At 39.2% G+C, this 15,930-nt stretch overlaps 1 protein-coding gene and 3 long non-coding RNA genes across 30 annotated transcripts in view; 3 read left to right on the top strand and 1 right to left on the bottom strand.

Annotated features, from left to right (window-relative positions):
- Positions 1-15,930, top strand: part of LPP (LIM domain containing preferred translocation partner in lipoma) — a 723,625-nt gene that overhangs the window by 612,004 nt on the left and 95,691 nt on the right. The gene's annotated exons all lie outside the window — the stretch shown is intronic.
- LOC114676211 (uncharacterized) overlaps positions 1-15,930 on the bottom strand; it is a 163,210-nt gene that overhangs the window by 71,925 nt on the left and 75,355 nt on the right. The window lies entirely within an intron of this gene.
- On the top strand, positions 2,209-3,257 carry LOC144338998 (uncharacterized). The gene is made up of 2 exons (XR_013413519.1): positions 2,209-2,490; positions 2,532-3,257. It is a non-coding gene; the product is annotated as an uncharacterized LOC144338998 (long non-coding RNA).
- Positions 6,004-15,650, top strand: LOC144338993 (uncharacterized). Its single transcript, XR_013413514.1, has 2 exons — positions 6,004-6,919; positions 13,797-15,650. It is a non-coding gene; the product is annotated as an uncharacterized LOC144338993 (long non-coding RNA).

Raw genomic sequence — 15,930 nt, 5'->3', positions numbered from 1 at the left:
TGGGTTAAGATAATCAAGAAAGAAACAAAAACTGCAAAAAAATTAGGAATGAAAAAGACACTCAGCATAGATACAGATGACATTTTAAAATTATTGCACTTAAAATTTTATATGAGAGACTATGTTCTATGCAAATCTAAAATACAGGTGAAAGAAGCTTGAATAAACTCATAAATACAGATAGAATGTGAAACTATTACTTGCAAAAGAGCCAGAAAAATTTCACTAATAAAAGTTTTCAGATCTCCAAAGAACAAATGATTTCTGTGCTATTTCAATTTTAAGAGCCTAGCAAAAAACAAGAAGCTTACCAAATCATTTTATAAAGCTAGCATGCTCCCAATAGTAATACCTAACTTAGGTTACCCCCAGAAGACAATTCTGTGATAATCTAACTTTCATAAATGCAGAAATCCTAAGTGAAATATTAGCAAATTGAATACCACATAACAAAACATTCCAGTTATGCCATATTCAGTGCCAGTGCTAGAATAATTAGGAATCTTTAACCATAATTTGCTATATTGATATATCAAAATTTAAAAAAACTAGTAATCTCCATAGATGCTTTTCATTAAAAGGGCGTTTAATAAAATTTTTCATACGTTCTTATTTAAAAACAAAAACAATGGCAATAATGCAAAATAAACTCTAAGTAGTATTTACATATTTTGATTTATTATGCATCATTCCTAATATATATAAACATATGAAGCATAATGAATGATAAAGGTCCATGTACCTGTTATCCAATTTAAGAAATAAAACATTAAAACTTCAGTAGAAATCCCTTGGGTTCTATTCCATGATCATGTTCCCCCAGAGAAAGCCACTATTCTAAATTTGTTTTTTATCATGTTCATGTATTTCTTTAAACCATATGTAGTGTTGTGAGCACATAGTATTTCTTAATTTTAAATACATGGCATTATATTATTTGTATTAGTGGGAGATTTTTCCACTCAACATCTTAAGACTGTATGTATATACAGTCATTTACGAATGATGTGATTATGCTTCCAGGGAATCTGAAAAATTTTTAATATTGGAATAATGAAAGTTTAGTAAGCTGACAAAATAAAAATGACAATTTTAGGTTTATAAAATATAACAGAAATGTGTCCTCATAGAGAAGCAATAAAAAATATAAAATATCTAGGTAAAACTTTAAAAAGTATAAATGATCTAAGTGAGGAATGCTAAAAAAGTTTTCCATGGATAATTAACTCATGAGCAAAATGTGTATTTTGGGGATTGAGTATGCTTTGGAAAGCCTCTCTCATTTCAACAGACATTCATATTATCACCCTTTATTATACAACAATGTTTTCAGTGGGGCAATGAATAGTTACTACACTCTCCTTTGCTAACGGTATTTATTTAGCCCTTTCAACCAAATATCCCCCAGCCCGCTGCTCATCTTAGTTACTGCTCACCACATCCTTGCAGGTTCCAAGGCAGCCCTTACTTGGAAAGGAAAGAGAGGCACAGACCTGTAAGTGGATTGCCCAGAACAACAGAGAGGCCTAGTTGAACGTAACCCTTTCTTCCCAGTTCCTGTTCCAAACCATATTAACTGCTGTTGTCATAGAATTAGAATGCTTTTTAAAGGCCAGCAGGAACCTTAGAAATTCAGTAATGCCATTTTATAGCTGAGAAAGCTAAATCCCAAGAAAGCTGAGTGTTTTGCCTGAGCATATACGATTTATTAACGACAGAGGTGGGACTAGAAACCGTGAGTCTTCATGAAGCCTTCAAAGAACTACTTGCTCTGGGACTGACGTGAAGGATTTAAACATTTGTGGCTACAGGTCCAGAGAGACATCCCTAGAAAATGTTGGGATTAGTAAGGTTTTGGTTGGCGAGTGTAGAAATAGGACAGCGTTTGCTTTCACCCTAACCAGAATGAAGAGTCTCAGATTTCCAGGTTAAATGCCTCTGAAACTTTATTCTAGAACCTTCCCACTGCCCTAGTTTGTTTAAGTCAAGCATGAGCTCACCACTCAATGTTTGCCAGAGTTTGGATGAATGTCAGCATCAGGCTACTGTAATAATGGTTTAAGATTATTTAATCCCATTACTTATACACTTCATTAGGCTGAGTGAATTGTTGGCAGTGGTTCAGTAAACTTCCTCCTTTAGAGATAAAAGGATGGAAAGAAAATAGGAACCTATTCCTCATTGTCTTTCATAGTTATCTTATAATTCCTTTTTTTTTTTTTTTTTTTTTTTTTTTTGAGACGAGGTCTTGCTGTGTGGCCCAGGCTGGAGTGCAGTGGCGCGATCTCGGCTCACTGCAAGCTCCGCCTCCCGGGTTCACACCATTCTCCTGCCTCGGGAGCTACTAGTCTCCCGAGTAGCTGGGACTACAGGCCCCTGCCACCACGCCCAGCTAATTTTTGTATTTTTAGTAGAGACAGGGTTTCACTGTGTTAGCCAAGATGGTCTCGATCTCCTGACCTCGTGATCCGCCCGCCTCAGCCTCCCAAAGTGCTGGGATTACATGGGTGAGCCACCGTGCCCGGCCATAGTTCTTAATGGATAAAGGAATGATAATTACCCAGCTGTAGCATGGACTCCGCGTTAGTACGGCCTCCTAAACTACTCTGCATTCTCAGGAGAAAGAAATGTTTGTAACCTTATATTCTCTATTAGAAGAAGATGGACAGTGGCAGAGAAGAGAGGGTGTGTCTGTGTGATCAGGCCATAAAGTTAATCTTAAAAATAAACCTGAAAATAAGTTCAAATATTCTAGGTATGAGAGCCTTTCATGGGGGCTGGTATGAGGCAGTAAATGATTTTAAAGAAAGAATATAGAATTTAAAGTCAGACCTGGTTCACATTCAGTCAGCTGCTAATTCTGCATTCTTCCCTTTTCTTTTAGCTTCAGTTTCCTCACACTTAGAATGAAAACAAACAATAAGAGGAAACCAGTTTGTTGTATGTTCTTACATCTGACTTTGTAAAACAGTTTGAAAACGTTAGCGTGGTCAGCTCCAGGATCATCCCATGCAGGCATTGAGTGTTACATCTTTCCCTTCTTTGTAGTTTATTTTTGCCCAGATGGATCTGCATTCATTTATACCATCTATCATAATATTGTAGAATTCACTGATTCTAGTATATTATAGAATTCACATTATGTATTATAACATTATGGAATTCACTAATAATATTGTAGACATCACTAATAATTCATAAAAGGAATAAATTCATTTGTCATCTTATCAAAAAAACTAAAATAAAATAAAATAAAAAGAGGCCGGGCACAGTAGCTCATGCCTGTGATCCCAGCACGTTGGGAGGCCGAGGAGGGCAGATCACTTGAGGTCAGGAGTTCGAGACCAGCCTGGCTAACATAGTGAAACCCCATCTCTACTAAAAATACAAAAATTAGCTGAGTGTGGTGGCACATGCCTGTAATCCCAGCTACTCAGGAGACTGAGGCAGGAGAATCACTTGAACCCGGGAGGCAGAGGTTGCAGTGAGCTGGGATTACACCACTGCACTCCAGCCTGGGCGAGAGAGTGAAACACCATCTAAAAAAAAAAAAAAAAACACAAAGGAAGAAAGAGAGAAAGAAAGGAAGAAGAGGAAGGGAAAGAAAGAAGGGAAAGAAAAGAAAGAGAAAGAAAGAAAGAGGCACTTGAATGAAAGCACTGTTTCTTACCTCACATGGTTGGTTATAGGGTGAAACGGAGGGGACAGGGCTGAACAAAAATCAGTGTGGGGGCTTTGAGTAGTAAATAACTGTACCAGGGCTTAGGCCCAGTTAGACACATAAAAATCTGCAAGGGAGAATTTTGCCTAACTTGAATCACCAAAGGACAACTGTAAGTCAGCATTTCAGGCTCGGAATATCACCTGCACACCACTTGGTTTGAGAACTTATGGAGTCTAAGACATGGCAAGTCATGAGACTCTAGAAGCTTAGTTTTCTCAAAATGTGTCAGAGGTCACCTGCTTTGGAATCACTGTGAACTCCTCATTAAAAAGTAAAGTTCTGGACTCCTCCCCAGAATTTCTGCACAGGGAGACAGGAACTTTGCCTCTTTTGCAAGGCTCCTGGGACAGCAGGGAGTTGGGGGGTAAATTCTTATGCACAGTCAAGTTTGAAATCCACTGGTCTGTACTTCCAGTCAAGCTCATGCAAAAATTGGCCCCAAAATATGTTTCCATTCTTATCTCCCATCAGCTCTCCTACACATTCTATTTACAATGCTTACCCAAAGTGAGGACTCTTCTCCTGGACATTGGTATCTGAGGTTTCTCTGTCTATGCCATTGGTTGCCTGCCTTCTGCCTTTTCCCATCTCCATCCTCTAACAATCGTTATCAACCAGCCTTAAAATGCTTTCCTGGAGCTTAACCAACTAGCTGTAACCTTTTCTGAACATGCAAGGTTTTCATTTCCACATCTCTCGTAGAATTGATTCTCACCACAACTGGTATTATAAAGTCACTGGCATCCTTGACACAGTCCTCTACTGATAGGAACCCCTTGAAGACTGTGTGGGGTAGGGGGAGGTCACCTTTAATTCGTCTTTGTCTTTTCTGCAGTGTTTATCATAATAGGTGAACCTATTGCTGCTCCGATAGTGAGGGGGACTTGGGGGGACCTGTGTCACTCTAGCACTGTGTCTCCCCACAGTCATTGACTCACATACCCTTTGCTTGCCCCTTGGTGCACCTAGGACCTGAGACTATGTATGTATAAGAAGGAAGGAGGAGAACTTGGCTCTGAGAGACTATGAACAGAGTCATTGCTGAAATGTAAATATCAAAGATTGAAGGGAAGGATGTGAGAGTGAAGCCAGCTGTCTAGCTTCCGGCCGTAGAATGCTCATAAGAGCTTCTGCACTCAAGGTCAAACACACAGACTCGCCCACGAAAACTGCCAAAGAGTTTGAGTGGAAGTTCTCTGATATTCCCATGACTTTGAATGGGACACGGTAATTCCTTCCCACAGCCAGGGCTTACTTAAAATAAGGAAATGAATAAATAAAGTCTACTGCCTGGATCTTTTTTTTGCTTTTGTCCCTGCAGAGTAAGGGGATGCCAGCCAAGGCTGACATCATCATTATAGCAAGACAGGTGCTTTTTTTGAATACTTCACAGTAACAAGGGCCTGGTATTATGTAGGTCTTCAAATAATATATATATATATATATATATATATATATATATATATATATATATATTATATTTTTTTAAAATTCAGTCTCCTACATTTATAGTATGAGGAAATATGATGACAAGAGCAAGGAATGCCTTGCTTGGAATGTTGCAATTGGATGGCTGCACTGAGGACTATTTAAGCAACCTTAAAATCACAAACACACATCTGTGATGACTTTTTAATTATATCTGTCATTTTGGAAAAGATATTAAACATCTTCCTCAGAAGTGATTTTTACTTTACACACTCTTTAATAATATTAAAAGATATTTGATGCAATTGATATTAATAAAGCTCGTGAGATGTGTTAGTAAAAATAAAATTGAACCTTCTAAAATATATTCCTTTAAAAATCAATGTCTATAATTTTATGCTAGTTTAAGCCAATAATCTAAATAAATCCTGTTTATTTAGCATAACACATGTACACATATTTTCTCCACAAAATGGAACGCGCTAAATGTGTTGGGGCCTCAGGAAAGAACTAGTGGAAGGGGGTATAGGAGGATTTGGGGGGAAAAGGAGGAATCCAACAAGAAAGTCTTCAGGGAGGAAGAGACCTGTCCCAATGTGTCACACGATAGATCTTACTTTCTCCTAGTGCCACATATTCATTCATTTTTCACCCCCAATAGACAAGTGGAGACTGATATTATTCCCTTTTACAATTTAACAAAATCAAAGCTTAGAAAACCAGGGGGTTTGGAAAACAAGGAATTTGTGTAGGATTAAAATAGAACTTTGAGCTCCTGGACTCTGAATGTTAGCTTCTACCTTGCTCTTAAATAAATTTATGCCAACAGATGTCCTGTCATCAGATAGGCCTTTTTTTTTTTTTCTTTTTAAAGTCAGCAAATCTTATTGTTACATCTCTCTGGTCTGCCCAGTTTGGTTACACCTGTTTTGAGATTCCTTTCCTATACCCTTCCATCTGAAGACAAGCACTTCCTACCGTACTTCCAGAGCTTTCACCTATGTCTTGGTTTAATCTTTGCCTTTGTTTTCACCTTTTACCATTTCTGCTTTATACTGGTAGATAATGTCACCCCCAAATACATAGACTATGAGCTCCTTAGGAGCAAGCTCATTTTTTTTTCCTGTTGTTCTTTGTGTCTTTTTTCCCCTATCTACCTCCAAATCTTACTCCACATTTCTGAAAATAGCACCCAAAGCAATACCTCTCACTTCAGGGAGTATTGAGTACATTTTTTAAAAAATGAATATATTATACAGCCTGGACCACCATAACAAAAATACATGGACTGAGCACCTTCAATAACAGAGATTTCTTTTCTTATAGATTGAGGCTGGAAGTGCGAGATCAGGGTGTTAGCACGGTGGGGTTCTGCTGAGGACTGTCTTCCTGACTTGCAGACAGCCACATTCTCACTGTGTCCTTACATGGTGTGTGTGGGGAGGGAGCAAGCCCGCTAAGTGTCTTTTCTTATAAGGTCACTAGTACCACCATGAGGGCCCCATCCTTATGACCTCATCTAAGCTTAATTCTCAAGGCCCCATCTACACATACTATCACTTTGGGATTAAGGCTTCAACATATAAATTTATAAAGAGCGTCAGTTTAGTCCATAGCAATAAATTAGGCCTTTTGGCTATAGATCTGTCAATGTATAATTGGCACTGATTGATGGAATGCAGATCAGAATAGCCTATGCTTCTAGGTATATAGAAACTACATGCTTAGTTTTTGTTTTTTGTTTTTTGTTTTTGTTTTTGAGACAGAGTCTCGCTGTGTCGCCCAGGCTGAAGTGTAGTGGTGCAATCTAGGCTCACTGCAGCCCCCACCTCCTAGGTTCAAGCGATTCTCCTGCCTCAGCCTCCTCAGTAGCTGGGATTACAGGCATGCACCACCCGCCCAGCTAATTTTTGTGTTTTCAGTATAGATGGGGTTTCACCATGTTGGCCTGGATGGTCTGGATCTCCTGACCTCGTGATCGGCCTGCCTCAGCCTCCCAAAGTGCTGGGATTACAGATGTGAGGCACCATGCCCAGCCCATGTTTAGTTATATAACAAAGGTTTATTGAGCGCTGTGTTGGCTTTAAACAATTTTGCTAGACATTCAGTAGGGCCCTATTACTGTTGAAGACATTGTACAACTCAGGTGCATTTTCCTTTAAGGATACATTTAACCTGCTAGATGTCATCTCATTTTTAAGATCAGAGAAAAAGAGAGGAAGACTTGTTTTTTTAGAGGGTTATTATACATTCCTATTAGATCATTAGGAAATTGGCACAAGTGGCAGGAAGCCAAACTGGCCTGAGTCTGGCTGGGCAGTGTCTGCAGGTTACTCCAGCAAAGCTGCTGAAATAACGATATGTTCTCCCATAAAGTGCTTTTTGTCAAAGTCTCTTCTGGAATTAACTCCTCATGCACAGATCGATAAACCCCACCAACTTGCCAATGTAATTAAGCAGTGACAGGTTAAGCATTACCGTTAATTAAGTTCAAAGTAAAAGAAAATGAAGAAGATTGTTTTTGTGAAATTGTGCTGTCAGATTTTTCTCGAGGGTGTTTCTGAATTCCTATAAAGGGGAATTTAGGAAAGGGAGGAGATGACTGTCTCCACTTCCTTGGGAAAAGTGAGTGTTTAAACACATGTCCCTTGAATATTTTTAACTGAAAAGTGAATTATTTGCCAGTGGTAAGAGACATTGAATGAGCACCTTCTGTGTGCAAAGGACTGTGCTCAGTGTTATGGGGGATACAATGCAGCGTGAGACTAGTTCATGCTCTCGTGGAGCCCTGAGGTGAATGAGAAGTGTCAGACATATGAACAAATATAACACAAGGCAAAGTAATTCAACTTATCTGTGAGAGATTCGGGCAATTGTGAGAGCTCGGAGGAAAGGCCGTGCCGCATACTGCGGTGGCCTGAGGAGGGGATCGGCATTGAGAAAGACCTCCCAGAGGATACAGCATTTGAGCAAAGCCTTGAAAGTAGAGTAGGAATGGATAAGGGGGAAAGAATGAAAGAGAACAGTTCCAATCTCTAAACATTTTTTTTTATGTTGAATTCTATTTTAGCTGCTAGGATCAAACGAAAAGAAATCAGCCTCTTGTTCAGTAAGGATTTGTTGAGCATTCATTATATGTGCATTATTCTGCAGAAAATTTGGGGTTGGGAGAGGTAAAAAATACCTTCAAGATAACAGGCTTTTTTCCAAAAGTATCAAATAGTCTTAGACTCGTCATCTTCCTCTGATGGCATCTTAATGGAATTCAATATAAAGGCCAAAATTCCTTTGTTTTGAAGCTACAAGAAAACACAGCCAATGGAAAAGCCACGTTAGTGCTGCCTCTCCTATTCTGATAAGGTGGATCCTTAAAAGCTATGAAAGAAACACTAAGTACTGCTGGCCAGTTTGAGTTCATTTGACTGGTAGAATTGAGTGGAAGTCAATTCTCGTGCCATTTAAACTGGAAGAAACTGAAGATTCTCCAACCCAAGCTCCTCTTTTTGCAGATGAGTCAACTGAAACCCTGTAAGACGGTAGTTTTCTAGATAAAAAAGGAGCCATGGGAGTTTCCTAAATCATATAACAATCAGTTTATTATTTGATATTTATGGTACATTCACATGGGACAGAATGATCAGACATTTTCAGGAAAGAATAACAACTCCCAATTCCCTGAGTTACCATTGGATGGTATTAAGCAACTTCACTTAATTATGTACCTGCTTTCCAGCTATGTTAATTACACATCCTTTAGCATTTACCACCTGTACCAATCATTTAGCATAATAATACCTTATACTTAAATGCGTGTACCCAGAATACTTTTATAGTTGTTTTTCATTTGATGTTCACAATAATCCTACAAGGCAAGTGTTATTTCTAGATTAGATATGAGAGAACTGAGGCCCAGAGAAGGTAGCCCATATAGCCAAGAAACTAAAACAGGGCTCTGACATCCGTTTTCTAACTATGCATCTAGGTTTTTTGTTTGTTTGTTTGTTTGTTTGTTTTAACCTCTGCATCTAAGTTGCCTGCCTAAATGGCCTTCAGTCATTGAAATCCATCCAATAAATATTTACTGAGCATCATCTGTATTTCAAATATTGTAGTGGGCATTGGGGGTATGAAATTGCAAAAGAGAGAATCATCAGTATCTGGGAAACTCACTGCTTGAATGAGATAGAAAGCCAAACAGATAAATGGGAATTATTCTAAGTGCCATAATGGGTCGATGCACTGTCTTTGGAGATTGGATGGACAGGGTAGTAAAAGATTGAGGGGCTAATTTTGCTACTGTTTATCTAAGCATGTCAGGGTCCTGTCTTTTCACATAGATTATGAGTGTCTTGGCATGTCTTTTGTCTCTCTGCATCCCCGGAGGCTCCTTGCACAGTCCTCACACTCCACTGGCATTCTGTTAATATTTGTTGATGATGATACTGGTGATTTTTTCTCTCTGACATCCAGAACACTGGAGAGATTTTCTGTTGGCCCTTGGATATAATAGATTTTTATTTATACATTTGAGTTAGCCTTTCAGAAATCATTCTTAAGTAAAATAAATATCTTTTTAGTAAGATAGTTTCTAAATATGAACTTACTTAAAACCGTAATGATATTCTATTTTAGCCAGCTAGTACTCAACTACGATTTGCAATTTAGAGAGTTGTGCTTGTACAGATTGTCCTTTTCAGAAGTCAATGAATTGTAACTTTAAATAAGGGCTGTTAACACACCAAAATAGTTTTTAATCAGCCTCAAAAATTCCCATTATTTCCAAGTATCTTATTTTTACTATTTCATTGATGTTTCAAGTGGAATCAAATATTCCAACTGTTTTCCACTGGAAGAAGATGAATTTCAGGTACAGTTTAGTAGCAAAGAACACCCATGTTTTCAAAATAATGGAGAAATTTTTTTTTTCTCATAGGGAAGTTATGATTAAATTTGTGAATTGCACAAGCTTGGAATTCTGCTGCAGGATGCCTGCATTCTGTATTGCTTTATTTTGGTCTTATATTACAAATGGAATATTTCCCAGCTCATTTATATACAGTTCCTGGTTGCTGAAATTTTGCTGGCAAGCTTTGTGAACAAATTTTACTCCTGAAAGATACTAGGAATAAAGTGAAAATAGGGTCTTTTCTCTCATAGGTCTAAAAGATATTTCTTTCCTTTAATCATTACATTCTGGAGGTGTAATTGATCCAAACCTGCTGTAGATAGGATCTCATTATAAAGATCGTAGGTAAATAGGCTTTCTAGCAGAAATGATCTTTTTTGGTTCAGTCTTGCAGCATTTCCTAAAATTGCTAGTGTACCTAGTAAATCGGGAGGTAAGTGAGGAAATTCCCTAAAAATACCAGTGTACAGAGTGAATTTTAGGCAAATGAGAAAATCAGGCTTGATTTGCCAACCACCCATGTGCACATACAAACAAACACATACTCACACCAAAGCCAGGAACCCTGCAACAAAGTTCTATTTACCCTGAGGAGATATAAAAATTTATGACTGCTACTAAATTATTTTTTTGAAAAATAATACAGAAATTTGTAAGCAGACACAACAGCTCTAGTTTATCCACCAAATAACAATATAAATGGGACAAGCAATGAGAAACTGTAATTTAAAGATTTTTGAGTGTGATACTTATAAAAGTGTGTGTGTTTGTGTGTGTAGAGATCTATTGAATTTGAGAGTAATTTATGGAAAGTGCTGCCAGCATGGTATTTCAAATGCTTCACAATTTGAATTTAAACTAGTCAATGGGATCATTAAGATTATTATGCATGTTTTCCAAAGAGTTTGAATTCAAATGACAACTTAAAAGAAAAAAAAAAAAGATGCCCTTTAAAAACTAAGGAATGTTAGTGTACTTATAGAAATTCTTGCAGTTTGGAGTAATTTGCCACCTCCCCTTCTGAAAAAGTACCTGATGATAATGTGCTTGAGAGATAGGGGTGTTGCAGACATATTCCTTCAGTCAGTAAAACCGAACTGTAAAGTGGATGTTGTGGACCATGGATTATTTCATGTAGTACAATTGACAGTAGAAAATCAGGAAGGGACGTGCATCAGTGCAGGGCTGACACACAGATCTGAGGATGGCAGAGGCTCACTGAACGGTACATACAAAGGCCCTTCAAACTCATCACACGTGCCATTTGGTTCCCTTTCTATGGGTCGGTCTTGGAATATGGAGGTCTGCTTTCATTTTGTGCCAAGTAACCGCGTGAGCAATTTACAAAAGATACAAACAGAAGGCTATTTACTCATTTTTCAAAAATACTTTTTTTTTTTTTTTGCAATGGGGTTTGCAAAGTGATTTTGCAATGGATGAACTATTTTTTTTTCTTTTTAAATAAGTGTAATTCCAATGATGGGAAATTTACTAGCTCTCAAGGCAGCTTTTCTTTGTGTTGAAATCTCTAAAGGTTAAAAAGTTACTTTTTGGACAGAAGTCTATTTCCTTACAACATGTTTTCATTGGTCCATAGAGAAGACAGCTGATACATCTTCCACTTGGCCGCCTTTTAAGTATTTGAAGAAAATTCTCAAGTCCATCTGAATCTTCTGTGTTGGCTAACTTCTAGTTCCTTCTTCCATTTCCAACCCAAATTTCAGCCTAATGAACAGATTTCTTCTTTCTTATTAAATATATATATATATATATATATATACACACACACACACACACACACACACACACACACACACATATATATATATATATATATATATATGAGGAAATGAAGGCGCAGAGGGCTTAAGGGAGTTACCCAGGAACACAGAGCTGGTCAGATGACTGGAATGTAAGGCTGTGTGGCTCTAAACCTTGTCATTTAGACTAGAGCACCTATACGTCAGTTAGCTTCCTGCCACTTCTTGTTTTCTGCCTGGATAGGACTTACTTATAAATAGTTTGGAAGAAGGGAGAGTTCTGACAAGATACAGAAATCAGAACTTCCCCTTCTTCCAAACTATATACAAATAATCGGTTAATCAGATTAAAGGACTCTTAGTAACACTGAAATCAAACCTTTGTGTTTCCAGGAGCTCTGAGAACAGCGATTTTTTGGAGCATTGTAATCTCTTGAGTATCCAAAATGATTCTATAATGATGTCTGTGAGGTCAGAATTGAAGCAGCAAATGGAATTCCTTTAAGGCTTCCCATCAATGGGCAGCTGATTCCAGTGACGGAGGAGGCACACGTTGTATCCAAATTCATAAGCACAAGTGGGAGAAATGAGGCTTCGGTAAAGAGGTTGACGTTCCCAAAGGAATCATCTGTGGAGTTGGGGAAGGAACTCAAGCTCAGGGCTCCTGTTCTCTACCAGGTTCTCCAACCAGCTGGACATGCTCCCCAGGTTTATACTCAGTCTGGAATGTTAGTAAAAGTCCACTTCCTCTCCTTGTTTCTCCCTTCTAGTGAAAAAGTTCCTCCTTTCTACTTTCCTGACCTCAAGACCATTGCTCCAAACATCCCACCTCAGGATCCCGCCCCGCCATTCTCATTCTCGTTACACTGTTTCTGGATCCATGTCTTTATCAGATGCAGCCCACTGTCCCTTTCAGAAGATGCCAGAAAATTTACATATGTGATCAAGTGTTCTCATCACAACAGCTCTTTCCAGTAATCCCAGTGCTGGGCAGCTGATTCCAGTAATGGAGGAGACACTTTCAGCTGTTAGGCAATGGATCACACTTTCACAGGAGATTGAGCAATCTCCTCATCAAGTTGTGCTAAGAGCACAAATCTGGTGCCAAAAGGCGCTACTGGATTCAGACTGACAGCACTGAGGGTTTGGGGTGAAAGGGAAGTCAGACTGGTGTTATGTGTGTTCACTGGGCAGAACTCACCAGGAGAAATAAAGAGGGTTTCCAGTTTATTCATTACATAAAGCGGCTATAATACTATTTATAGGGGTTTTGTGAATGTCAAATAAAATTATGTTTGGAACAGTGGCTAGTGCCATATGTGGGACTGAACCTTTAGTTAAAAGGAAGGTGGACACATGAGCGATCTCTAGCATTTTGTGACTGGAAGGAAAGAGACTGGATGACCACTCTTCAGAGATGCTATGGACAGTACCTGTGTCAAGGACTGGGAGTGGAGAAAATGATTTATACTGGTCTTTCCGGCATGAAGTTTGTATTGGTCCGTTTTCACACTGTGAGGAAGAAATACCTGATACTGGGTAATTTATAAAGAAAAGAGGTTTAATTGACTCACAGTTCCACATGGCTGGGGAAGCCTCAGGAAACTTACAATCATATTGGAAGGCACCTCTTCACAGGGTGGCAGGAGAGAGAATGAGAGACAAGCAAAAAGGGAAAAGCCCCTTATAAAACTATCACCCCCTGGCTGGGCTCAGTCGCTCACACCTGTAATCCCAGCACTTTGGGAGGCCGAGGTGGGTGGATCATGAGGTCAGGAGATCGAGACCATCCTGGCTAACAGTGTGAAACCCCATCTCTACTGAAAAAAAAAAAAAACCAAAAAATTAGCCGGGCGTGGTGGCAGACGCCTGTAGTCCCAGCTACTCAGGAGGCTGAGGCAGGAGAATCGTTTGAACTCGGGAGGCAGAGGTTGCACTGAGCCGAGATCATGCCACTGCACTCCAGCCTGGGTGACAGAGCGAGACTCCGTCTAAAAAAAAAAAAAAAAAAAAAACCTGTCACCCCTCATGATTCAATTACCTCCCACTGGGTCCCTTCTACTTCACGTAGGGATTATGGGAACTACAATTCAAGATGAGATTGGGGTGGAGACACAGCCAAACCATATCATAGGTGAAACACAGAAAAAGGACATCTTTGTACATGGATCTTCCAATGTTCTTGTACCAAGGCCCACAGTATATCCTGTCTTCTTGGAAGAGTATCGTCGTTATTCATTTGCCTTAGATGGAAATAATGTTGTAATACCAGTTAATACTTTTTTCAACTAAAGGGAATTAGACTTTATCTACAATCGCAAATTCACATCAGGAAATATCAAATCCAAAAATCAAAACTCAGTATCTCGTCACTTCTAGGACCATCCTTGCCACTTATCTCAGGCATCATGTACCTGGAAGCCAAAAAGCAATGTACAGAACCTTTGAATTGAAGAGATATCAATTTGAACCCAGAGCCTGCTACTTCCTACATTGTGAAAGGGACCAAGGTTCTTTAATTCTCTAAAGCAAAGGTTTTTCATCTATAAAAGGAGGTTAGTAAAAGGGAGTACTTACCATGTTGAATTAACAGGAATATTAAATGAGTTTATGTGGTTTAAGTGCCTAGTGTAGCATCTGCCTCCTAATGTATGTTTAATAAATGCTAACTGTGACTATCGAGATTTACCCTGAAGATACCTGTCATGTCATGCCTTCTCTGTCAAATAGATCATGAATACAATTGCTAGCCTCTCTCTCCTGTTATACCCTCCTAGCAATATTCTGATCCAGCTGAACCCAGCCACGTGTCTTTTGCTTGCCAAAACAGCTGAATGCTGCTGGATAAAAAACACACACAGCCAGGCATGATCATGTCATTATAAGTTGTGACCAGCCTTGACCTGGGTCTTGACCCCACCACAGCCTACATTCTTACACCCTGCTCTCAACTGTTTCAGACATTCTCTACTGTGACTTCTCTCTCCCATCCCTACTCCTTCCTTCTCAAGGGATGCCTGGCTTCATTCTTCATAGTGAAAATGAAAGCTGCCGGAAGAAACTCTTTCAGCTTCTGCTCTCAAATTTGTGCCCATCCTCTCTGTCCTTTAGTGCCCATCCGATTATCAAATGCCAGTTGGTCTCCATGTGTCTCTGGTCCCTTTTCCCCCTGTCTTCTGAGTGCCCTGACTCCATGGGTCATCCATTCTTTATCCTCCCCAGTTGGATTCTTCTCATCAACATCCATTTGTGCCCCAGCTTGGCCCATATTTTCCCTCCATTGACTCCACAGCTCCCTGTAGCTATTGCTTTATCCCTTCCTTCACAGCCAAACTCTGGAAAGTTGGATATTAGAAATGCTGCCTCCACACTATTCACAATAGCAAAGACATGGAATCAACCTAAATGCCCATCAGCAACAGACAAGATAAAGAAAATGTGGTACATAAAACCCATAGAATAGTAAGCAGCCATAAAAAAGAACGAGATCATGTATTTTGCAGGAACATGGATGGAGCTAGAGGCCATTATCCTTAGCAAAGTAATGCAGGAATAGAAAAACTAATGCTGCTTGTTCTCATTTATAAGTGAGAGCTAAATGATGAGAACACGTGCACAAAAATCAGGAAACAACAAACACTGGGGTCTACTTGAGGGTGAAGGGGGAGAGGAGGGAGAGAAATGAAGATAACTATTGGGTACTGGGCTTAATACCTGGGTGGTGAAATAATCCGTACAACAAACCCCCATGACATGAGTTTGCCTATGTAACAAACCTTCACATGTACCCCTGAACCTCAAATAAAAGTTTTTTGTCAAAAAAGAAAAAAAATCCTGCCTCCCTTTTCCTACCAAGCATTCTGCCTGCTACTGGGCCCCTATCCCTTCATAGACTAGCTGAGGACATCAGGGACTTCCATGTTGCCAAAACCATGAGTATAATCAGTGTTCCCCTGACTTGATATTTCAGTGAAGGGTAATCATTCATTCTTACAAAACTGTCCCTCCCAACTTCCTTGGCACCCCAGCCTCCCGATTTTTTTTTAATTTTTCAATAGATTATTGGGGGTACAGGTGGTGTTTGGTTACATGAGTAAGTTCTTAGTGGTGAT

This window comes from Macaca mulatta, chromosome 2 (genome assembly GCF_049350105.2).
Source record: "Macaca mulatta isolate MMU2019108-1 chromosome 2, T2T-MMU8v2.0, whole genome shotgun sequence".
In the NCBI taxonomy this organism is placed as follows: Eukaryota; Metazoa; Chordata; class Mammalia; order Primates; family Cercopithecidae; genus Macaca; species Macaca mulatta.
Note: the sequence above shows the minus strand (reverse complement) of the source record. Positions and strands in the feature narration are given on the sequence as shown.